Consider the following 26,982-nt stretch of genomic DNA (forward strand, 5'->3'; position numbering starts at 1 on the left):
CTTTAAAGTAGTATTATCTCATTAAGAAGGCAGCAAAATATAAAAGTCCTAATGATATGCATCACAAATCCATAATACTTATTATATCAAATTAAATTTATTTTGCTAAGGAGATATTATATTTCCAATTTGCTCTAAAATTGAAGACATAGTACTTTTAATGAGTGAGAAAGTGAATCCTTCTGGAAGACATTGTACAGCCTTCCATCGATGTCTTAGGAAGAGATGGATGAGAGCATTTTTGACCCTTCCATGTTTTTCTCTTCCCTTTTGTGTTTGGATTGTATTGGTGATTCCTACCACTCAAAACAGGCCTCCTTGATCTTGGCAGGGAACAACTGTCCTTTTTGTAGGCAACATCAGATTTGAATTTTCAGGAAACACTTAGTTCTAATCTAAAGCTTTGCAGCTGCCTGATTTTACTTAGAGGTTAATCATTTGGCTTCATTTACCCTTCCAGGTCACTATTCTCACTTCCTCTTTTTAAAAAATTTTTAACAATAAAACCCATTTACATCAGTCTTGTTGGTTTAATGTAGAGAGGGTGACAAGGGTTTCTGAGGAAAGATAGGCGTATGAAATCAGTCCCCACCATCCACTTATCAATCTTTAATGACTTTTGGATCTCATGCTAGCCATCATAACACAAATCCAGTTATTTTTGCATGAGTAATGAGGGCAAATCCAAACATTTAAAATTTATTTATATAAAAGTGTCTTTTAAGGTCCTCATTATGGATAGGATAAACTTGAATGTTATGACTTATTTAAAATTCATCAAAGTCACCAGGCTATAAAAATTTTGCTTTAGTGTCATGCAGAAAGTCATGTTTAATGACTATGTTACCAGAAAGAATAAGGGAAGGAGACTAGATGTACCAGACGCTAAGGCTTTGATATGATCAGTTGATGATCAGAGCTGTAAAAAGCAGCTATAGAATGGTCAGATTGATATATAAAAGAGACCAGGAAGTAGAGAGAAAGGTTGGTGAACGTTAGGTATGCTTATGACCAATACACATTGAAAGATATCCAATCAGGCATGGAACAGGGACACTGGGCAAAATCAGCAGCTTTACTTTCTGTAGTGAGTGAGAGGTCAGAAACAGACTGTGTGTAAACGTTTTTTTTTTTTTTAAAGATTTATTTATTTTTAATTGAAAAAGCAGATATACAGAGAGGAGGAAAGACAGAGAGGAAGATCTTCCATCCGATGATTCACTCCCCAAGTGACCACAATGGCCGATACTGCGCCAATTCGAAGCTGGGAGCCAGGAGCTCTTCAGGGTCTCCCACACGGGTACAGGGTCCCAAGGTTTTGGGCTATCCTCGACTACTTTCCCAGGTCACAAGCAGGGAGCTGGATGGGAAGCAGAGCTGCCGGGATTAGAACTAGTGCCCATATGGGATCCCAGCGCGTGAAAGGCAGGGACTTTAACCACTATGCTATCGTGCCAGGCCCTGTAAATTTTTTAAAAATCTTTTTGTTGTTGTTGTTGTGAAGGCAGATTTATAGACAGAAGGAGAGAGAGAAAAAATCCTCTGTCTGCAGATTCACTCCCCAAGTGACTGCTTCTCCTGGAGCTGAGCCAATCCGAAGCACGGGCTAAAACTTCCTCTGCTCTCCCACGTGGGTGCAGTGTCCCAAGGCTTTAGGAATCCTCTACTGCTTTCCCAGGCCATAAGTAGAGAACTGGATGACAAATGGAGCAGCCCGGACAAGAACGCACTCATATGGGATCCCAGCGCTTGTAAGATGAGGATTTAGCCAATTATCCCATCACGCTTTAGAAAGCGTAAACTTTCTAAGAAGGTGTGAAGCAATAGAGATTAAATAGGCAAAGTTAACATCTTGGGTGCCACATATGTAGAATATTTCCATGAAAATACTGCCCGGCTTAAAACAAGTTTTCTAGAAACTACCCAGTCTTGTAATTAGTAACATACTTGGTAACTGTATCAATATTGAGAGAAGCAGTCTCTCTGAGGGATGTATTTAAACACACAGATTGCACAAAGATAGGGTAATTATAGTATTCTAATATTTGGTTAGAATTAATAAGCCTAATGGTCCTGTATGGCCTTCTGTTCAATGTGGGATAAGTCACTGATTCTTAGATATAGTCTTTCTTTCTTTTGGTCAGAAAGTTGTAACACATCACTATAAAATGACTACAATGTATTTGCTTAAAATTAGATGCAGAATTTGCTATATGCTAGTGTGGAACTTTAGATACCACAATTTATTTGTGACATCTATTGAAAAAAGAGTGCCTGGGCTTTATTTCCATCTTTTAGATGATCACATTTTATAAAACATGTCCTCAGTAAATTTCGGATGCTTATTTAGGGGGTGGGGAAGAATAAACATTAGAAATTTGTCTCTTGATCATTGGTAAATACTAATGATTTGCAACAAGCTGATATTCACAAATGCTAATACACTTTGTTTAACACTCACTTTTTCCCTAGTAGTTACCAGTTTTTTTGTTTAATATATACTGTTCTTCAGCTTGGCCATTTTTGATTATTTAGGTGTTGACAGAGGAAGTAATATTTATTTCAGCTTCATCAGTAGAAAGTATGCAAGAGAGAATCAAGGTGGTGAAACAGCTTAAGGAAACATTAAAACAGATGGAGAAATATTAGCCAGTGTGAAACAGAAAGGGCACATTCCAGGAAATAGGAGAGGACAGAACAACAGCAGAGGGGTTCTTGGAGACTGACAGAGAGAAGAAAGCAGCAAAAATAGTGGTGTGGTATTACATTGACTGATACCCCAACGGCATTCAGAAATGATCTAAACTCTACCGGCAGCCAGAACTACACCATCAACCAGGTGGGAAGGGGCGTCAACCAGGAACTCAGGTGGTGAACCCAATGAACTGCCCGACCTGCTGGTCTGTTTGATTTGACCAGGAGCAGAGACAGAGAGGTAGATCCCAGATGAGCAGTGCGGGAATTGGGTGGATTTCACAGTCCAGCCCACCTCTTAGAGCTGTATGGGACACCATTTTGTTTAAGGAGGCAAGGGCTATGGATAGTACTGCCCATGCACTGAGTCAAGAGTGAACTCATTTCTGGCTCACTAAACTGCAACAACGTGGCATCATCCTACAGGTTCCACCCAAGACATATTCAGGTAGCCCTCAGACCTGATGGCCAGCAGATCAAGGACTCTACTAGTGGCACATCAGGTGCCATTTCTTATAGTGTGGAAAATTTTTAAGACTGCAGAGATGACATTGAGATGCACATGCACTGAGCCCAGCGAATATTCACTGAAATCAGTGCATTGCACCAGTCCCACAGGAAAATAATATCCACTATGGCATTGTATGGGTTAAAATAGGCCCATGTGGTCCTCAGACCTAGCACCCAACAGGTTCCAGCAAGATCAGCACCACCAACAACCTAGCTCTACGGGACACCTGGTGTCTCTCTAATTCTGGGACCTGCTCCAATCAGAAGTAGGAGAAAGGTTGTACAGACAGTGGTTCAGCCTTAACATGGATCATAGGAGGTAGAGACTGGTGAGCCAGGAGCTGGGGATATGGACACCATGGTGGAAATCTAATTTTTTTTTTTTTAATTTTTAATTATATGACAGTTTCATAGGCTTTGGGAATCCCCCTCCCTCTCCCCCTCCCCTCCCCCCTGGTGGACTCCTCCACCTTGATGCAGCATTACAGTTCAAATTCAATCAAGATTCTTTCCTTGCAAACATATATTAAGCATGGAGTCCAGCTACTTATTGTCCAGATGGGTTGAACAGTTTCTTGGGGAGACCATTTCTGGTCCGAAGTCAGAGCTGGTATAATATCATCACAGTCAATTAAGAGTCCCAATATAACATCAACAGCAATTTGCAATATTATGGAATTGACATAGTTTTGAGTAACCAGTATGTTAAAGAAAAAAAAAAAAAACAAAGAACAAAATAACAAAAAAACAAGTCCTAACCACAACCTATGATTAGCTCATTGACATCTCAATTTTAGTTTATATACAGGACCGGACCGGCTGCTATATACCCCGAAAAGGCCACTGGGTACCATTCAGCTGTCTCATGTCTATTTCATTTTAGTATTTAGCCATTTGTTGTGTTGAAGTATAATTTTGTTGATCTTGGCAGATTTTGGGATAATCCAGACTGGCTTTTAACTCTAACAAGATATTTGTCGACATTTAAGGTGCAGAACATTTTTTTTTGGGGGGGGGGTGTGCAGGGAAATCCTCAACACCATGGTGAGGAGTGACCAATCTTTGTGTTCCACCCAGCAAGGCATGAGCCAATCCACGCCAGCTCTTGGAAATCTAATGTTAAAACCCAGATTTGGAACTCTCTAGAGGGAGTGGCACAAGTGACTGCAAACAAACAGCCATATACCAACTGCAGTAAGTAAGATAGAGCTGTAGACCTATGGGTGACCCAACTTAAAAACCTGCCCCAAAGAGAAGAATTTGCTAAGCAGACGTACAGTGACCAAGAGCAAAAGATGAGACAAACGCGCAATGAAAATTACTGAAAAATCCCCTGCAAAGGAACAAAACCCTATGCCAACCTCAGAGTTAACTGAGGAAGACATCAAGAAAATGGGAGATACAGAATTCAAAACACTCATTATAAAACTTCTTATCAACAATGAGAAGCAGGCATTCAAGGAATTTAAGGAATATGTCACACTGGAAATGAATCAAATGAAAGTTGATATATCAGAAATGAAGACTACAGTGGAGCAAACTAAAAGTTCAGTGGAGAATCTGCAAAATAAAATGAAGGAAGCAGAAGAAAGAATCTCAGAATTTGATTTTTTTTTTTTTTGGTCTCAATGGGTACCAATCAAGAAGCTAGAAGAGGAACTTAGTCAAACCAAGAAAAGTACCCAAAAATAAAGGACACTATTAAAAGACCAAGTGTAAGAGTTAGGGGAGTTCTAGAAGTGGCAGAGAGAGAAGCTGGGTTTAAACATGTACTTAATGAAATAGTAAGAGAAAATTTCCCTAATCTACAGAAAGAATTGGGTAACGACATCCAGGAGGGGCACAGAACTCCCAACAGGCTTGAGCAGAAGCGTTCTTCACCACGACACATGGTAATCAAGCTCTCTTCAATCAAACATAAGGAAAAGATCCTGAAATGAAAATGTGAAAAAAATCAACTGACTCATAAAGGAATGCCGATTAAACTCACAGGAACTCTCTCACAGGAAACTCTACAGGCCAGATGAGGATGGAGCGACATATTCCAAATTCTAGAAGCAAAAAAATTGTCAGCCCAGGATAACATACCCAGCAAAGCTTTCCTTTGTCTTTGAAAATGAAATAAAATGCTTCCACAATAAAGTGGAAAGAATATGCCTTTTTCAAATCTGCCCTACAAATGATATTTAAAGATGTTCTCTTGACAGAGAAAAGGAATAGCACCCAATAAAACCAAAGGCAAATGCGAAGAACATCCCAGTAAAATAACAACAGAAGATTAAATCAGTGAACAACCCATCACTAAAATGACAGAACCAAATCACCACCTATTTGTATTAACCTTGAATGTAAATAGCTTAAACTCATTAATCAAATGTCATAGATTAGTAGACTGGATTAAAAAAAAAAAACCCATCTATTTATTGCCTACAGGAGACACATTTCACCAACAAAGATGAGAGGAAACAATATCTCATGGTTTTTGATTTTTTTTGTTATTTTTACCTCTTCCAAACCCTTTCTTCTCATTAAATTCCTCAGTGACTCATAGGTTATACTGTAGCATCGTTTTCTTCAAGAAGATTCTTTTTTTTAATTTTATTTTTATTACAAAGTCAGATATACTGAGAGGAGGAGAGATAGAGAGGAAGTGGAGCTGTCGGGATCAGAACCAGCGGCCATATGGGATCAAGGCGAGGACCTTAGCCACTAGGCCACGCTGCCGAGCCCCAAGAAGATTCTTGATTTTTTTTTCATTTCTTCAGCTACACATAATCATTCAGTAGCATGTTATTTAACTTCATGGCATTGTTAATTTCATTATTTTTCTTTCTGTTGTTGATTTTATTTGAGGCTTTTCACTTAAGGGGATGTATAGTAACTATAATGAAGACTGTCATTTCCAGATGTGAGGATACAATGCTATGTGCATCTCTACTTCCAGAGAAAGATGGACTCCCAGTGAAACTGTTTACTATATCTTGACAATAGAATGCTAGACTCTCTGCCATTGTCCATGCTCACAAGGATGGACATATGACTGTGTGTGAAGAACTGTACTATAGTAATGATATAGAGAAACTCAGTGAGGGAGGAGGGTATTGAGGAGGGGATAAGGGAAATCCAGGGGCTATGGGACTGTATCATAAAATGATAACAATGAAAAGAAGCACAATTAAAAAAGAGTTTGCAAGAGAACACCCTAGCTCAGGATTGGAAAATGAGTTATTCTGTGAGTAGCAGCTACAAAAGAATACAGGCTTTTTTTGAATACACAATGTCATTTGCAACTGCTTGGCTCTGCACAGACAATGCATAAAAAAATGGTCATGGCTTGATTTCAGGAACCTTCACTTTTGAAAACAAGATGTTAGATGATAAAGCAAGCATCCCCCTTATTCATTGGTAAATACCTAAATGGTCCCCAAAATAAGAAAAACACTTATCTGTTAGGAGTCATTTTTTTTTTTAAGATTTTATTATTATTGGAAAGCCGGATCTACAGAGAGGAGGAGAGACAGAGAGGAAGATCTTCCATCCGATGGTTCATTCCCCAAGTGAGCCACAACAGGCCGGTGCGTGCTGATCCGATGCCAGGACCAGGAACCTCTTCTGGGTCTCCCACATGGGTGCAGGGTCCCAATGCATTGGGCTGTCCTCGACTGCTTTCCCAGGCCACAAACAGGGAGCTGGATGGGAAGTGGAGCAGCTGGGATTAGAACCGGTGCCCATATGGGATCCTGGGGCTTTCAAGGCGAGGACTTTAGCCTCTAGGCCATGCCGCCGGGCCCTAGGAGTCATTTTTCATGGCATTTATAGATATTCTACAGTTTGTATCAAGAACTTAAATAGGGAAAATGAAATGGATAAATATATCATAAATTCGGGCTAAATACCAAGAAAACAAAAGTATTCTATGGATAACTTATGCATTATATGTACACTATTGATAACAGCTTTAATTTTAATTTTATTTAAAATGCAAAGATGGAGAGCTAAAACAGCAGAGAGATGTCTGCTCTGTGATGCTTCATTCCTCAAATATCTGCATTAGCCAGGGCTAGGCCAGGTGGAAGACGAGAATCTGCAATACCATTTGAACCTCCACCTGTGTGCCGAACACCAAGTACTTCAGACATCACCTACTTTTCCCCAGACTGTGTAATGAAAGAAAAGAATGATAACTTAGCCATTCTACATAGGCTGCACTTTGCAAAAGTGGCAATTTAGCGCTGCACTGAAAAGCTTCTCTGGAAATCATTTAAATAATAAAGTGTTGTCTGAAGTTAGGGTCTTTTAACGATGAAAGTGGAATTTCTAGGAAAAGTTTCTGAAATCACTACATGAATAATTAAAATGCCAGGACAACATATTGGTTAAACCTAATGATAGGCCAATTTAAAGGAATGTTTTCATGAACTATATATATGTTTATAGCCTGTATGCTAATTGAATTTTCTATTTGATTTTTCATATTCCTGCAAGTACTTTAATTCTTCCAAGTACTTTAATTCCTCTTGAGTACTTTAATTCAGAGATTTTTTAGTAGAGTAATAGCACATTTGCATTTAAAATTTGAATTTGGTAATTTTCTCTGAAATCTTCCTCATCAGGATTATTTTCATTAGGTGTCCCTTAAATGTAAGATGGAAAACCTGACATAATCTGCAGTAATCACCTTCACATATGTCATTAGGCATTAGCATGAAAGGAATGAGATATGTTGAATCAAATCAAGAAAACATGTATATCACAGAAACTTTCTACATTCACATAACTTGATTAATGGCTAGTGTTGTATCTATTTTGATTTTTAATATTACCTTTAGCAACATACTCTAAAGTTACAAAATTCAATCACTTATATTAAATCTAGTAATGTGAACATATGTTGAATAGTGAGAGAACCTCATGTAGTGTTCACATGCATACCTAATTTATTTCATGGAATCTCCTGTTTTCAACATATGTAAAAAGCATGCAGTCTATTCACTAACTTTTTAACTTACATCTTTCCAATTTTATATTATTTGTGTACATTTAAAATCCTTGGGGAATATAATAAGAAAGCTCTATCTTTCTATATATTATGTATATGTAGATACTGACATATGGTCTCATTATAGGACATCTTTGTTGTTGCCTATTTGTTTATTAATTTTTCTCTCAAACAGTGACTTCTCTTCATTTTTCCATGTAGTCGCAACTGAATGATTTTCCCATAGCAATTTATTACTTCGCATTTCTCAATGTTCCTACAGAGTACATGGACACAGATAGTGGGATCTCTTTGAACACTGATCACATTGGCAGAGACAAGGTGAGGCAGTGTTCATCACAGATGAGATTAGCTGAAAACAGAGAGGAGAGTTACCAAGTCCAACACGGGTTTCACACCGGACTCTTGCCCCATGCCAAAGCACTACACAGAGCTCCCTGGCCTGAACTAGCACTTCGCTCTGAATATCCACTGAAGCAGCAGATGTTCCTTTACCACCAAGACATGGTTCAAAGATAAAAGCCATTAGAGGATAATCCCAACAAGTAGTTACACAATTGCCTAAGAAAATGGAGAAACATAAAAACATGAATTATGTAGATAATGTGACTCCCCAAAGAAGCTCAACAATACTCCAATGTTAGAACATACAGATGAAGAAATTGATAAGATACCTGGAAATGAATTAAGAAAAATAATCTTACAGTTACTCAAAAATAGCCGGAAACAAATACATAAATTAAGATCATCTGTATATGACTTGGATGAGAAATTTTCTCATGAGATTGAGATATTTTAAGAGAAATCAAACTGAAATATTAGAAATGAGGAATTAAATATGCCAAATAAAAAATGCAGTGGAAAGCCTTAACCACATACTGTCTAAGGCAGAAGAAAAAAAGTCTCTGAACTAGATGACAAATCTTTGGGAACATGCCAGTCAGGAGAAAAAAAAAAAAAAGACAACAACAACGAAACAATGAGAAGAAATGGAAAAAACAAAAGTAGTGCCCCAGGTTTATGGGATATCATCAAATGAGCTAATATCTATGTCTTCTGAGTTCTCTATTATGGAGAAAAGGTGGGGAATGCAAGGATAGGAAGCCCACGTACCTCCAAGCATGTGTGGTCAGACAAGCTCGTCACCCTACTACCTTATAGTCAAGCTTTTCATAGCAAAGCATAAAAAATGTTGGACATGTATTCATCCAGCTCTGCAATCCATGTTTGATTATGTGATACACACAGAGAATATAGTTATTATGGAAGAACATGAAGGCAGATTGCCTCTAGTATAAGTATAATGGAAGTCTAACACAAACAGAGGGAATATTTATGGGAAAATGGCTTAAACTTTCCAATTAAATACAAGATTTGCAGAATGGATTAAAAAACAGGACCCATCTATCTAATGCTCACAAGAAACACATCTCACCAGCAAAGATACACATAGAGTGAAAACATGGAAAAATATATACCAGGCTAACATAAAGCAAAAAAGAGCAGGGATGGTCATTTTAATATCAGACAAAAGACTTTAATGCAACAACTACTAAAAGATTTGAAGGAGGGCAATACATCATGAATAAGGGATCACTTCAATAAGACAATATGACCATACTAGATACATATTCACCCAATGCCAAGGCACTTGGCAATTTAGAACAAATGCCAGAGAATGTAAGAACACTGTGGACTCTAAAGGAACAGTACTGCTGGCACTATCACACTCCACTTGCATCAATGGACAGATCAACAAAATAGAAAATGCAAAGAAACAAAGAACTAATCTATAGCACAGATCAAATGAACCTTATTTATATCTACAAGACATCTGATCCCATATAGCAATAGAGCACACATTTTTAAAATCAATGCAATGAATGATAGGCTAAATATAAAACAGGAGGGAGGAAATAATCAATATTAGAAGAAATCAACAAAAATGAGATTGGAAAAAAAGATAGAAGACCCAAATCAGAAATAAAAATATAAAATTAGATATCACAGAAACACAAAGAATTACTGCAAATAAATGTTTGCCAACAAATTGGAAAATCAGAAAGAAATAGGTTTTTTGACATGTGTACTCTATTTAAATTGAGTTATGATGACACAGAAAACCTAAATGTCTAATCACCAAGCTGGAGATTAAATCAGTCATGAAGAACTTTCCCAAAGAGAAAAACCCCACACCAGATGGCTTTGTTGTTGAATTATAGCAAACTGTTTAGAAGGTCTAATTCCAATACTTCCCAAATAATTCACAATAATTGGAAGGGAGGGAATCCTCCCAGTTTCTCCTATGATGCTACCATTACCTGAATTCCAAAATCAGGAAAAGAAACGGTGAAGAAAAAGAACTATAAAGTATTATCCCTGATGAACATAGATGCAGAAGTCCTTAACAAACTGCTAGTTAGTTGAATTCCACAACACATCAGAAAGTCCATTCACTTGGACCAGTGAATATTATTTCTGATAGGCAGGGATGATTCAACAAATCTACAGATGTGATACATCGTACTAAGAGATTGAAGAATAAAAATCATATGATTATCTCAATAGATAGAATAAAATTGATTAAAAGAATCCAGCATCCTGCTCTGATGTCATCTTCAGCTTCCTGATAATACACACCCTGGGACACAGCAGACAAACATTCAAGAACACGAGTTCCTGCTATCTGCGTGGAAAGCTCGGATTGGGTTCCCAGATCGCAGCTTCACCTTGGCCCAGTGCTGCTTGTGGTGAGTAGTTGAGGAATAAACCACGGGATGGGATGTTTTTTCTGTCTGTCTGTCTCCATTCTGACACTCAAATGATAGATTAATGATTTCAAACTTCTTCTGAGAGGAAAAAATTTCATAAAGAAGATATTTTACCTAACCTACATCGAAAATGCTAAGATGTTGAAAAATAACTATCCTATTAAAATTTCAATGAATTTGTGATTTTGTGCTACTGTAGGGAACTAAAATTGTTTCAACCTTTTTTTCAGAGCACATTTCATAAAGCATATGGTGATCAAGAAGTTTGATATCTCTAACTTAATGTTCCTTTCCGTTTTCAAGGTTATAATCTACATTGTAGATTTAATATTCATGATTTTTCCTATACTTTATGAAACATGTATCTAGTACCTAAATTGCAGAACTCTGAAGGATTGATATAAACAAAACTAGAAAGTGGACCACAAGTAAATACTGTATATAATTTTAATGTGATGTTAACATTTTTGTTACAGAAATATTATGTAAACAAAACATTGAAATTTCTTATTTTAAATAATAGGCAAAACAGTGTTTTACACAAGACAAAAGCATGTGTTCCAAAGATTAGTTACTCCTCACTAAGGTATTGAAGATTTCTCTGCACACACCTCCTAAAACTGTTCTGCACCTCAACTGTTGACATATGCCTTGTTAGAGTTAAAAGCCAGTTTAGACTATCCTAAAATCTGCCAAGTTCAGCAAAATTATGCTTCAACACTATAAACTGCTAAATACTAAAATGAAAATAGACATGAGACAGCTGAATAGTATCCTATAGCCATTTTAAGGTGTATAGCAGAGCTGGTTCTGTGTATAAACTAAAATTGAAATGTCAATGAAGTAGTCACAGGATGTGGTTGAGAACTTGCATTTTTTTTAACATATTGGTTACTCAATACCATGTCAATTAATTCCAACATGTTGTGAATTGTCGTTGATGTTATTTTGGGGCTTTTAATTGATTGGGATGATGTTCTGCCAGTTCTACTTTCAGACCAGAGATGGTCTCCCCAAGAAATTATTGAATTTATCTGGACAATAAGATGCTGGACTCTATGCTTGGTATATACCTGCAATGAAAGAATCTTGACTGAATTTGAACTGTAATACTGCAACAAGGTGGAGGAATCCACCATGGGGGGAAGGCACAGCGAGGGGTTGGGGGAATCCCAGAGCCTATGAAACTGTGTCACATAATGCAACGTAATTAATTTAAAAAAAAGCATGTATTCAATGTGATTCATGGCGCAATATAAATTTAGATAAAACAATGTTTTATTTTGGATGATATTTGTGCAAATATAGTTAATAAATTTAAGTTACAGCACTGTTGTCCTATAGAAATTAACCTCTGTAATGAACAACGGCTAATATATCATTTTTAGGATTTCATATTCACATATAGGTGATCCAAGTGGTGTCTTCATGTTGATTATGTTTCAGTGAATGATTCCATGCATTGTTATGAAATTGTAATTATTTAATTAATTATTTTACAAAGCCTAGTATAGTGTTACATAAATCAAAAGTGGTTAATTGAAATATTTAGTTACTTTAACAATGGTATGTCATTGGTATAATTAAAATTGATGCGGAATGAAGTGGAGCTATGGAAACTGGCCTTGTAGCACAGCACTGGCCCAAACAACTTTTTTCAGTTGTTTAAGTTAAATTAAAATAAAATACAGTGGTGCCCATGCTGGCAATCCTATATGAATGCTGGTTCCATTTCCTGTTGCTCCACTTCCCATCCACTTACCTGTTATTGCACCTGGAAAGCAGTAGAAGAGAACCTCTGGATGGATAGCCAGGCTTCCGGCTCTGGCTTGGACCAGGCTTAGCCATTTAGCTATGGTAGCTTTTAGGGATTTGTTATGTGAATGAGCTTGTAGATGGAATATCATTAGTACTCTCTTTCACACTCTCTCTCACACTCTCTCTCTTCCATTCTTTGCATTTCAAATAACTGACAATAAACCTTTAAAAGATAATAAAATGTATTGTGAGAGACAGAAAAAAAAACAGAGCCACATCTGTGAATTTTCTACGGAGATGTCTATAATAGCATCCCAGGAATTTGAAATTAAAAAAGAGCCAGACGTTAAACATGACTGTGTTACAAAAGTTCTACTATGAAATTACAAGGATAATGGTAAATTGCTATTTTTATTAAAAAATAACAGATCTTATTCAAATCACCAAAAACATCTGCTTGGGAATATAAATTTTTATAACCATATTCAGATCAATTATACCAGAAATTGGAAAAAATAAATATCTAATGAGCTATAACAACATAAAACATACAGCTGTTTTTGTCATAGACAATACACAAATATTTGGTGAAATGTGAATAAAAATCCAAAATAAAATTGTGGAATGAATGAGTATCTTGAAATTTCAGTCCTTAAAAAGGAAGCCTTTTTTATTATTATCATAGTGCTACAATTATGTTGGTAAGAAAAATTGAAAAGGAAAATTGAAATTGTATAACAAGAGATGGATGTAATTTTTATTGATCTGTTACACAATGTAATTTACTTAAAATACAGATATTCAGTTTTCTGGAATAGATCCTGGGGAAACATCATGGCTACAATTATTAAAAACTGCTCAACAGGGAAAGGATGTTGGGTTTAGCCCATAACTGGCTGCTTAGGATACAAGTATCCTGTGTGCAAGGGCCTGTGTTAGGAGTTCTGGTTTTGCTCTCAGTTCCAGCATTCCAAACATGTGGACCCTCAAAGTCAACATGTGACTGCTCAAGTAGTAGGATTCCCTATTACAGATTTGGGAGACAGACCTGGATTGGGTTCTTAGCTCTTGGATTTGCTCAACCCCAGCTGTTGGCAAGCATTTGGGGAATGACCTAGTGAATGGAGACTCATTTATGTCTCTATTTTCTGTTTCTTTCTCTACCTTAAAAAAGAATTGGTCAGGATGTATGTACAAAGCCATGTTTATTTGCCAGTTAATGGAACTGCTGAAAGATACACTGATTTTAACGATCTGTATTCTTTGCCAATACCTATTGATTGAATCACAGAAGAATTTCACAACAAATTGACATCTACTGTGCTGTTATTTTCATTTCAAAATTTGTTTTTACAACAAAAGGTATGATTGCCAAGTATTCAATAACCATAGGTGCAAAGAAAAGGTCAGTGTGGATTATGTTCTCTTGCTGGGAACCCCCTGTATGTGAACACAATGAATGTGAAACAACAAGAAAAGGAACAGCTTGTCTGCCACCTAGCTAAATAGTGTGAGAATTAACCTTGAACTTCTTCTATAGTGCAAATCAACAAGAATGAATGTACACATTTTCTACCTATACCAAAGGGTAGCATTGCAATCAATAGTGTCATATGAACAGATGGAATAAACTAGAGGCAAAGTGAAGAATCATTTTTATTTCAGTACACTGAGAGTTGCTTTCCAATTCAATCAATACCCTTTGAAATCAACTGTATTCAGTTAATCAGAGAGTTAGTGAATCTACTTGAACAGATACTGTTTTGCAACTGGTATACCTCTGTTTCACAGAGAAATACACTTAGAAAAAGACAACACTTTGAATATATTGTAATTAATACAATACATTGCTTAATTTCACATATCCTTAGTTTTTCAAGGTGACTACTTGAAAACAAGTATGGGCATTTAAATTGTATTGATATTGAGCTGTTTTACTTTATGAAAGCTAAAGAGAGTCTGATTGCTCTTCTGGCATTGACGTGTGTGTTTGTCCTCCTAGATATTTAATGGCAATATGATACAAGCTGATGCCAATTCCTTCCTTCCTCATGCCTGAATATTTATTAAATAAAGAGGATTATCATGTGATTTTAGCTGTTCCTTAAATTCAGCCAACTCTTCCAAAGTGCAATACAAGAATACAAATTGAACAATATGATGCATGATGGAATTGGAAATGCCATATGCTTATTCATATATGAAATTATTACAATTAGTTTAAGCTATCCTCAGTAAGTTGCCTTTTTTCCCTGTGGGTAGGATTTTATGTTTTTAAAAGATTTAGTTTACTTTTATTGGAAAACCAGATATACAGAGAGGAGGAGAGACAGAGAGGAAGATCTTCTGTCTGTTGATTCCCTGCTCAAGTGATCACAATGACCGGTGCTGCGCCTATTCGAAGCCAGGAGCCAGGAACTTCCTCCAGATCTCCCACATGAGTGCAGGGTCCCAAGGCCTTGGGCAATCCTTGATCTCTTTCTCATCCCATAAGCAGGAAGTCGGGCTGATGGAATTAGAACTGGCACCCATATGGGATCCTGGAGTGTGCATGGCGAGGACTTCAGTCACTAGGCTATCTCACTGGGCTCAAGTTTTATCTCTTAAGCTTTTGTAAGCATTCTTACTTATTCGTCGTGTCTCTAATCCAATTAATTTTCCTCTCTCATTTTGCCTTCCCTTTCCCTAATTACAGTTCCTCCATATATTCAGTTTCCATATGATGAACAGAAAATACAGCAAGAGAGCATTTTGTAAGTGTTTTGATGGCTTTAAGCCTGAATTGTCCAGAGGGGTAGCTCTACATACCTGCTTGCTTTATTAAACTCACAGCAACTCTCAGAAGGTGCTATACAGAACCTCATTCTCTGCATTTCCTTTTTTTTTTTTCCACCTTGCTGAGTATTTCTGAAGCCATAACAAAGCTACCTGTCTCTTTGTCTGTGTGATGTCGATTTTCCACTGAGTAACAAGGGAATTTACTGGGGAGACTATTTATATTTTTCTAAACTACAGATAAAGTAGCTATTTACGTTCTTTTCGAATCTTAGAGGCACCATATTTGCACTCTTTTTATCTCAGTACACTTTTTCTGCTGGCTAGGCTAGCCAGGCATGTCTTCTGCATTGAAGGATTTTTCCCAGCATAAGGATTTGGAAACCAAAACCATGTTGAAAGTATGCTTAGCCATTGTTTGTGCTTACTTTATCTTTGTTTTCTTTGTTCGATTCTCTCATTGAGTATCAATTTTAAACAGATATTTTAACACACAATATTCAGTTGGTTTCAAATGTATAAAAAGGTGGCAATACGAGGTTGACAATCTGGTTTCCAGTTGCCCTTAATTCAATAGAAGTCTATCTGATCAATATATATTTTGCACAAGCACAAACCACACCCTGTCTCTGCTTCCTTCTCTCTCTTATTCCCCTCTACCCCCCACATACATTCAATAAAATTCATTTTCTTCTGTGTCATTCTGCACTGGCCCCTCAGGCCTTGATTTTCAATTATGAATGTTATTGTATGCTCCATATTAAAACATGCTTTGCAAAGCCAACTTGACACAAGGAAATTTCAGGCAAAGCTGGCACAGAAGATCCCTTGACATTTTCTTTTTGAAGCTTTGGGGATGTGCTAAGTAGCATTCAGAAACAAGTCTGAAAGCTAAATTCTATTTTCAAAGTTACCAAAGGATTGCCCTCAAATAGTTTCACTTAATAAGAGCATGCAAATTTTAATCTTGTTTCTAAGTAAACTGTGCCTAGAGTTCTGAGAGAATTGACAACCATAACAGTATTTGCATTAATATAGTGCTTATCACGAATTTAAAGTATTTGAATAAACACCATTGTGTGTGCCCATATAAATTCCTGAAGGTAATATTACCAAAGGTTCTGGTTTAATCTGTTTATTCCCTGTATTTGCTAAAAGCTTTTCTTTCTTTTCAAGTCTAAGAAATGGAATGATTCTGCTGATTACAAAGGAAAATGAACTTATTGAAAAAAATATCACTTAGTATAACAGAAAATATTTACTGATAGTATCCTATAATTTAATGATATACTAATTAGATAAAGTCTTTGTTCATATTACAAGTTGTTTCTTGTAGGAATCAAGTTTGTTTCTGTAACCTTCACTGATAGACTATTATGATTTATGAAATTTATCTTATTGGGCCCGGCGGCGTGGCCTAGCGGCTAAAGTCCTCGCCTTGAAAGCCCCGGGGTCCCATATGGACGCCGGTTCTAATCCCGGCAGCTCCACTTCCCATCCAGCTCCCTGATTGTGGCCTGGGAAAGCAGTTGAGGACAGCCCAATGCATTGGGACACTGCGCCCATGTGGGAGACCCGGAAGAGGTTCCAGGTTCCCGGCTTCGGATCGGCGCAGCACCGGCCCATTGCGGCTCACTTGGGGAGTGAATCATCGGACGGAAGATCTTCCTCTCTGTCTCTCCTCCTCTGTGTATATCTGGCTTTAATGAAATGAAAAAAAAAAAAAAAAAGAAATTTATCTTATTAATGTAGCTTCCATACAACTATCACTGTATAGAAAAAAATCACCATAAAGTCATTCCTGCTATAATTTGGATTTTTATTTATTTCAATTTCTCAATGAATATATAAGCATCGCATACTCCATTGGGTGTTATTTTCTCTGATACAATATTATAATCCATTTTGTGAGTGAGGATAGACCAATGAAATCATAAAGTGACATTTATGGTAAGCAATTATAAATACAAATTGATTTTCAGTTTGATAAGTAGTTTTATCTCTTTTCTATCACATTGTTCTAATTTTGAACTTAGCCAAAATTAAATTATGATAGAATACATTATTTGAAAGTCTTTCACATATTTTTTTTTTTTTTATAACCAGAAGAAAGTAGACTAGAGAGCAAAGGTGGAGTTTGGTTTTTGGAGCATGCAAAGCACTGATACACAAATAAGTTCAAAGAAAGCCAATCTTGCATAACACATATCTATCTCTATATAACTAATACACTTACGTTCTAATTAAAAATAGTGATCATGATCTTTGCAAAAATGAAGAACACAGCGGGACTTGTAGATTAGTTTTATAGAATAATTTGTAAAGGAAGGCTTTGTGAGCATCTGGGTGGATTGAGGCGCATTTTTCAAGTGGAGAAGGATATTTGGGCATTTGCAAAGTGGAGGAGTTGCTGTTGCACTCCCAGACATGACCTGTCATTTAGGGAACATGGACATCTAGTGGGGCATGTTCCCTAATAAATGTTTGTAATACAGACTGCTATGTAAAATGCTCGCCAGTACAGTTAGAGAGACACAGGTTGAAAGGGCTTTGGAATGTGTTTACTGACAAACTTTGGTCCATTCACTTTTCTGTGATGGGTCATAGACACTGATCAGACACAGAGGAGCTAACTTGCTTACACAAGGTTTTTAAACTTCCAAACTGGTGATGACAGAATTGAGAAAAAAAAATTTTTACAATTTTTCCTCTTGAGGGTGCTGTACCTTCTTATTTATTTATTTATTTATTTTTTATTGTTATTGAAAAGCCGGATATACAGAGAGGAGGAGAGACAGAGAGGAAGATCTTCCATCAGACGGTTCACTCCCCAAGTGAGCCGCAACGGGCCGGTGCGCGCTGATCCGAAGCCGGGAACCAGGAACCTCTTCCGGGTCTCCCACGCGGGTGCAGGGTCCCAATGCATTGGGCTGTCCTCAACTGCTTTCCCAGGCCACAAACAGGGAGCTGGATGGGAAGTGGAGCTGCTGGGATTAGAACCGGTGCCCATATGGGATCCCGGCGTTCAAGGTGAGGACTTGAGCTGCTAGGCCACGCCACCAGGCCCAAGGTGCTGTACCTTCTTAAAACATCTTCATCAGATAACTTGTTGTTTATCAGGCTCTGTAGATTAGAGATAAAAGAAGCCAAGTGTGAGAGAGCAACTCTCCACGACCCCCAACCAAGCCATTGGTAATTTGCTTTGCATTAATATCATTAATATAGAAATACAGAATGATTAGGAAACAAATCCTTAAAAAGGAATATTTAAGGACATGAGAATTATTAATAAAGGATAAAGAAAAGTGCTTTTCTCTTAGGAGAAGTATTCACTGTTCAAGAAATTTTGGGGTAATAAAATTTACTTTGACAGTTCAAGGAATTTGTCATGAAATTTCCTTCAGATGAAAAATGCGGGATGTATATTCAAGGTTACTCCAAAATACTCATAAAATGTTGCTAAGAGATTGAAATTTATTTTTGTGCAGAAAATTGTAATACTACAGTTTTTTCTTAATGCAAATTTCCACAAACGTTTGGAAGATTCCTCACCCATCAGTATGAATACTTAGTCCTATAAATGTATGTATGTAGATATACACTGAAATTATAATGATACTAAAAATTATATCAAATACATCAGATAATCATGTATGAATCTACATATTAATCGAATCTCATTGATAATTACACTATAGGTTATTGATCCAAACACCCCAATTAAAATGCAGGCTTTGACAATATATAAAAACGTAAGACTTAACTAAAAATTATTTGTACCACTCTTTTTCACTGTTCTTTGGATTTTTTTAATGTCCATACCAGTGCTAATTACAAAATCAAGTGGCATACTCTCAATTACTTTTTTGAATTTTTGTTTCCGTCTGCTTGGACTTTTCTGGGCCTTTTTAATTGCATTCAAATAATAGTAGTGTTCTTTTTATTCTGTTACTGGAATTTTGATAAAAGGTTGCATTAAATCTATAAATTGATTTGGGTAACAGGTACATTTTAATGATATTGATTTTTTCAATCCATGCACATGAAGTATCTTTCAGTTTCCTTGTGCCCTCTTACATTTCTTGCCTCAATGATGTAGTTTCATTGTAGAGATCCTTTACTTCTTTCATTGAGTTTATACTCGTGTGTTTCATATATTTTTGCTATTGAAAGTGCGATTGCTTTCTGTTTCAGATGATCATTTGTGTGTAGCACTGCTGCCAAGTGCTGTCTTCTTTCACTTTGTATCCTGCTACTTTGCTCAAGTGCTTACTAGTTCTGAAAGCTTTTTGGAAGTTTTCTTCTTCTTCTTTTTTTCAACAGATGAGATCATGTCATTAGCAAACTATGACAATTTTATTGCTTTTTAAAAATAATTTGTTGACCTTTATTTCAAAGCACCCACATTATGCACAAATAAAGATAGGTACAATGCAGATGAACAAAAAACAAATATAACAAAAACCATTATAATAAAGGTTGAGGCGACTATTTTAAAAAAGAATGAAACAGGCATTAAGGTGTAAAGTTTCTCTGGACAGGAAAAGAAGCACATTTCAAAGTCTCAAAGTGAAAGAATCAAAAAATTTATAGAACATAAATCTGTGTCCACACAATGGGATATCTATTATTACCTCTGACATTAATGAATAACATTTACTAGTGACTAAAAAGCATAGCACTAATATGAAATTTCAATTAATTAACATTTCTAAAAAAAAACCCAAAAATCTACAACATTTGCTTTCTACTTAAGAGAACAAATTACATTCTCCAAAATATAGCACTCACTATCAAGAAACAAATGTTCAGTATTTTAAAGTATATTCTCTGTTTTTCACAGAATTTTATGAAAACCCAATTAATTTATAACTTTCCAAACAGTTCCAGTATCAAATACAAAGAGGACTAGTTTTGAATTGAATGGCAATGAAACTAGAACATATAAGGATTTCTAGGCTGAAGCTACAATATTTATTAGAGAAAACTGTATAAACTGAAATTCTTATAATAAAAATTGCATGCATAAACCAATGAACTGGATGAGTTTGCTACACACAGAAACCCAATCAAATTAAAGTACAGATATAATAAAGAGTAGAAAATGAAACGGGAAAAGCACAGAAGGAAATAACAAAATCTGAAGTTGGGTTAGATAAAAGGTCAGCATGATGGCCCAGTGGCTAAATCCTGCCTTGCGTGTGCTGGGATCCCATGTGGGCACTGGTTCATATCCTGATTGCTCCATTTCTCATCCAGCTTGCTGGCTGTGGCTTAGGAAGGCAGCAGAGGATGGCACAAAGCCTTAGGACTCTGCACCTGCATGGGAGACCTGGAAGAAGCTCCTGTCTCCTGGCTCCAGCCTTTTGGGTCAGCTCGGCTCTAACCTTTTGTAGCCACTTGGGAGTGAACCAGAGGACAGAATATCTTTCTCTCTGTCTCTTCTTCTCTTTGTAAAAATATCTTTACAATAATAATAAAAATAAAAGCCAGCATTATTGACAACTTACATCCATAATGAGCAGAATAAAAAGAGAGAGGGAGAACATGAAATATCAATGTCGTGGATAAGAAATGGATTCCATGATTTGTGGTCAAGCCAAAGGTTAACAATGCAGCACTATAAATGCAATTATTTGTGATTATTACAAAATGTGTTATCTGTGAATGAAATCCTCATCTTTTAATTTGATCAATGTTTACTAACCTGACTTATATTCCCACTGAGTTAGGGTCGTTCTGCTTTTTATTTGTTAAACTTTATTTCATGGAGCATTAAGCCTTTTGACTAATGCAGAAATTAAAATAGTCATGATTTCTATTTTTCTTCCTGTTGTTGATTTTGTTTCATGACTTCTCATTTAAGGAAATGTGTAGTAACTGTATAATAGAGGTTATCAAATCCTGATGTGAGGATACAATTCAGTATGCATCTCTACTTCCAGATTAAGGATGGACTCCTAATGAAACTGTTGGATATATCTTGACAATGGGATGCTGAATTCTCTGCCAATATCCATGCCCACAGTATGAGGATACACTTAAATAGCATAATACTGGACTTGTGACTGTTTATAAAGAACAACACAATTGTAATAATATACGGGAAATTGGAGGGAAGAGGGCATTTGGGGAGGAGTAAAGGAAATCCCAGCGCCTATGGAACTGTATCATAAAATAATAATAAAAAAAAAATACATCATCAATCCCCAAAACACAAATACCATATGTTTTCAATGGCAACTAATAAAAAGAACAAAGAAAGCATAATCTCTATAACGGATATAAGCATGCTGGGAGTTAACTGCTGTATGCAACATGCTTCTTTACTTCTAAGTAATTATAGAATTTCCATTTTTATTTTCTATTATTCCTTTGACATTATGGTATTTTATTTTATCCCCTTTCCTATATTCTCCACGTCATGATACACTCATACATTGGAATGTCAGCTTGTAACTGTGAAATGAATAATTATGCCAGTGTGATAAATTGGGAAAGTAATAGCATAGGGATATAGGGAGAGAGTAGAACAGAGAGGGAGGAGCCCCTATGATCTAAATCCATAATTTAAAACAATGTGGAATCTCCTCATAAAAATAAAAATATGTCACTTAAAAATCTCCCATATAGAGAGATGAAGGGAAGGGTCAGGAAAAGAAGTATCATTGTATTCTTAGAATTGCATCTATGACCACATTGACAGAATGATAAAGAAAATACTAAGCCAATACGTTTAAAGCAATTTAAATGATATAAACAGATTATTTAAAAATAATCTCCCACAATCGATACAGCAAACAGAAAAGAAAATCTGATTATTCCTATATCTAATAAAATATTGAATTTGTGAATTTGTTAAAACATACTTTCCTAAAGACAAACCTTTACCCAGATCCTTTCCATGATGAATTTTATGAAAAGTTCAAGGACAAATAAAATAAGAAGATTCACTGTCCAATTTGCCTTAGATGCTCTTTAATGCCATCATAAATAAAATATGTAAAACTGAAATAAATGAAAACTGTCACAACACAGCATTCATACACTTAAAAACATTATGAAGCTAAACCCAGCAGATAACAATTATCCTGGGACTGCAAATGTGGTGTGACATTTGTTAATGCATTTCACTCACCGTACTTGTAGAAAGAAAGTGAACAAAAAGTTTTCAATGGATGTGATATGATCATTTGAAGAATTCAATACTGTTACATACAGTAATTTGAAATATTCAGAAGGTGAAAAAATATTGAGATGTACAATACACCTGAATTAAAGGAGTAACCTTGTGAAGATGGGAAAATCTGGCCAAGGTCATTTGGAAGTTCAATGAAATGCCATCTCATTTACTCTCATACTTATTCAGTGAAAAGCAGCAAGTCAACTGCACAAATCATAAGTGAATTGCAGAAGTCTGGTATCATCAAGGAAATTTTACAAAGGAAGCACAACGTTATTAACCTACTTGATTTCAGGTTTGATGTTTATGTAGATGTATAAATAGATTCTTTCCCAGGCTACAAGCATGGAGCTGGAAGGGAAGTGGAGCAGCCAAGATGTGAACTGGCTCTCATACGGGATCCTGGCATGTGCAAGGCATGGACTTTAGCCACTAGGCTACTGCTTAGGGTTCTGGAACTCCTATTTTGAAATAAATAAAAGTAAGTCTGAAAAAAAAAAAGTCTGAAATTAAAAAAAAGAGCTATAGGAAGAAGTGATGAGGTACTCGGCCTGGATGCATTCACAGTGTTAGGGCTGATTACAGCAAGTGTCAATGAGACCATGCAGCAGCTAGAGCTCTGACACAGGATTACAAAATGGTAATCACTGCTGAAAACTGGCAGCATTTTTAGAACTAGCAAAAAAAACCCCATGTAATGACATAATAGTGTCCGAGTGAAAATAACCCCTTTGTAAATCAAGAGGTTTTACATGAAAATATTATGGTATATTTTATATTTAAATAATACTTAAAAATAAAAAATGAACTAAGCACTAGCATACAGAATCTTACGCAACAGCCTCACATTTTTTTCCCTCCTAAGGACGATTGAAGAAACAAAAATACATAAGGCATGCATTTTTGCTAATATAAAATTCTTAAATGCAAAGTAAATCATGCCATAAAAGCAGTAATATTGTCCAGATACAGGTCTGAGAGAATAAAGGGATCATCAAAAAGTAAGAATTTCTAGGAATGATGAAAGCCAAAACCTATTTTCCCCCTGGATTTTGATTGCAGCAGTTATTTTACAGCTGTAGCTATACAATAAAAGTGACTAAATTATGTAATTCAAATATATGGCATTTCTGATACTTAAATTAAGAAAAATATATGTAGGCTTAGGTGATGTTTTTCTGTCATGGAGCCTTGGAGCTTCAGGAGACCTGGGGGCTCACACTGGAGGCCGGCAGAGCAGGGCAGGCCTGAAAATCCAGCACGTGTTTAGGTCCCAGGCTGACAGGAGAAGATGGTGAATGGCCTCAGGCTGGCATGTTGGTGTGGTGTGCTGGTGTACCGGGTCTGGGGACTCTAACATGATTGAGTCCCACCTGGGCCGAGAGGTGGGGTCTCAAGCTGGCACATGTGTTGGAGGACTGGCTCTGGGATCCAGGGTGGTGGGCAGGGCTCCAGACCATCCTGCCTTTCTCCCAGAACACTGGGCTGGGCAGCACATGAGTTTGCAGGTGTGGAGGTTTTGGAATGATTAGGGAAGCAGGTAAAGGATATATGGGAGGGGGGACTGCTGAAGGACCGTGTTACATGTGAGAAATGATTTCAGGGGGACTCTGCCAACAAAGGCATTGTACTTTCAGGTAAATGAGGCTGCTGAGGGCAAGCAGTTTGGAGGAGGGAAACTAGAGGACCCTCCTGGGTTACACTGATGCACCTGTCCACTTGTGAGTCCTGAACTGGTCCAGTTAGCATAGACAACCTCTGTGGAACTGCAATATCCCCTGGTTTGCTCAAGAGCTGGGAAATAGGGTGTGGGGTGGGCCAGCACACACCAGCACACACAAAAGCCAAGAAAGAGCAGGCAGATTGTGTCTGGTGGAGGCCTGGGCTTAGTACCCAGTGGGCAGACATGAGATCCGGCTCTGGGAGTGGGCCAGTTGGGGGAACTTGGAGAACTGCCCTAGCGTGCTGTAGATCTCACTAGCGAGCATATGATTTAGGCCTGGGTGTTGGTAGGACCAGGCAAGGGTGCTCCACTTGTCAGCAAGTGTATGGGCTGGGCCAGGCCAAACTGAAGTACACTGGCACGTGTAGAAGCCAGGATGGAGTGTGGGCCATGCTGGGCCAGGGTATCACACCTGCTGACTTACATGAAAGCTAGGTATGGGGGCAGGCTGGGCAGGGCTGGGCTGTAGCACCCACAAATCAGAATTGGGAATAGGGATGGGCCAGGCCAGGCTGTGTTGCAGTATATGATGACAAAGGCCAAGACAAGGGAAGGACTATGGTGGGCCTGGTCAGAGCTGCCACTGGCATGTGCAGGATCTGTAGCTGGGGGAAGGCCCTGTCAGGCAGCTAAGGGGACACCCTGGATTATAGCTTGCACCGGTGACCATGAAATGATAGGCAGGATGGTGGCAGCAAACTAGACTGGACATAGCTGCAGTTTATCTGGGTAGGGGTGTGGACTGAGCCTGGGGTGTGTCACACTGGGATAGGTTCCAGCATCCACTGATGATCATGAGAGCCATGGTAGGTAAAGACAGCCAGGGCGAGAGCTCGGTACCCACTGAAACACATGAGAGCTGGAGGTGGACCAGGTGTGGCTGGGCTGTGACACCCAACAGTAAGAGCCAGAATGTTTGTGCCCTAGTCAGTGAAGGCTGCTGTTCCTGCCAGGACAGGAAGTGAGCCAAGTCAGGCTGGGTCAAGGACCCACCATTGTGAACATGATTTGTCACTGGAAGCTGATCTGATAGAGGAACTTGGGAAACTCCTCTGTCAGGACACAGTCCTTGTAGGTGAGTGCCAAGAATCAAGACTGGGAGCTGCTCAGATCAAGCCAAGTTACAGTACCTGCTGGCATATCTGTGGGTCAGGTCTGTGGGCAAGCTGGGTCAGTTCATAGTACCCACTGCAGGTGTGAGAACCAATTTGGGGTGTGTGACAGCCGGGTGGGGACATAACACTAGTCGTTCACTGGGGGCTTTCCAGCCTGGGTTAGGCTGTCATACCTGGCATCATGAGCCGGAAATTGGGACCAGCTAGGCCAACTGCAGTACCTTCTGGCAAATGCTGAGGTGAGGCAGGTTATGTCATTCTGGGCCATAGCACCCGCCAGCACACATTGGACTCGGATGGGATGAGCCCAGGAGGCCGACAGTGGAGATTCCCCTGGTGTGTCAAGTTGCCTCTGCTGAACATGAGATTGGGAATGAGGGTAGAGCAGGATGGGCAGGGCTGTAACACTTGTTGGTCTGCATGTGAGCTGGATTATGGGGAGGAGCCAGACTGAACTAATCAACAATACCACTGGTGCATGCATGACGCAGAGTAGGTGCAGGCTGGTTGGGCTTTACTATAGCATCAGCTGGCAAATGTTGGGAATGGGGGCAAGTCAAACTAGACTTCAGAACTGCCTGGAAAGTGCAAGAAGGGCCTAGTGGAGAAACAGTGGGTAGTACTGTGACGAGCTGTAGTTCCCACTGGTGAGCATGAAGCAACTTTGTACCTGTTGACCTGGCTGAAGAGCATCTGCTGGCAGGAGTGTGGGCTGGATAGTGGGTTTGGTTGGGCTGAGCTAGGCTGCAGCAGCCATTGATGTGTGCCAAAGCTGAATGGGATGTGTGACAGACAAGACTAGTCTGTTCCCTATACCATCATGTACAGGAAACAGGCCTGGGGGCAGGCCTGGTGGGCATTATAGGGGCTCACTTTGACTGGGCTACAGTTCCTGATGGTGTATGTCAGAACCAAGTGTGTGGTGGGCAGGTTGGGCTGAGCCACAGCATCCGTTGCTTTGTGTAGGAGATGATGCTGGAGACAGAACTGACCCACCAACTGCATCTACCCATGTGTTTGTGGGTTGGTGTGGGTAACAGACTGAGCTGAACCCTGTACTGAATGGCACACACAAATATCAGGTCTGGGGCCACCTCAGATGAAGTTTCCTTGGAGACCCCCACAACTGAACTGCTGGACTCCGAGCTCCAACCATGGAGAAGATCGTAGGATCTGTGATCTGACTGTGGAGTGCATGTGTCAGAACTGGACGTCCGTACTTGGTGAAGATGGTACAGTAAACAGCATGTCCAGATGTACATGGGGTATATGATATTCCACTGGGACTTCAGGAGGACATCTAGTGAATAAATATTATTTATTGAGGTGATAATCTCTTTTCTGTTGACACCTTATTTCATTTACATGAAAAATTTGTTGCAAATAAATTTGTGACATCATTTCAACTTTTTATTTCATTCTATTGATTGATTGTTAGTCTCAAAGATAAATCT

Source organism: Ochotona princeps, chromosome 5 (assembly GCF_030435755.1).
Source record: "Ochotona princeps isolate mOchPri1 chromosome 5, mOchPri1.hap1, whole genome shotgun sequence".
In the NCBI taxonomy this organism is placed as follows: domain Eukaryota; kingdom Metazoa; phylum Chordata; class Mammalia; order Lagomorpha; family Ochotonidae; genus Ochotona; species Ochotona princeps.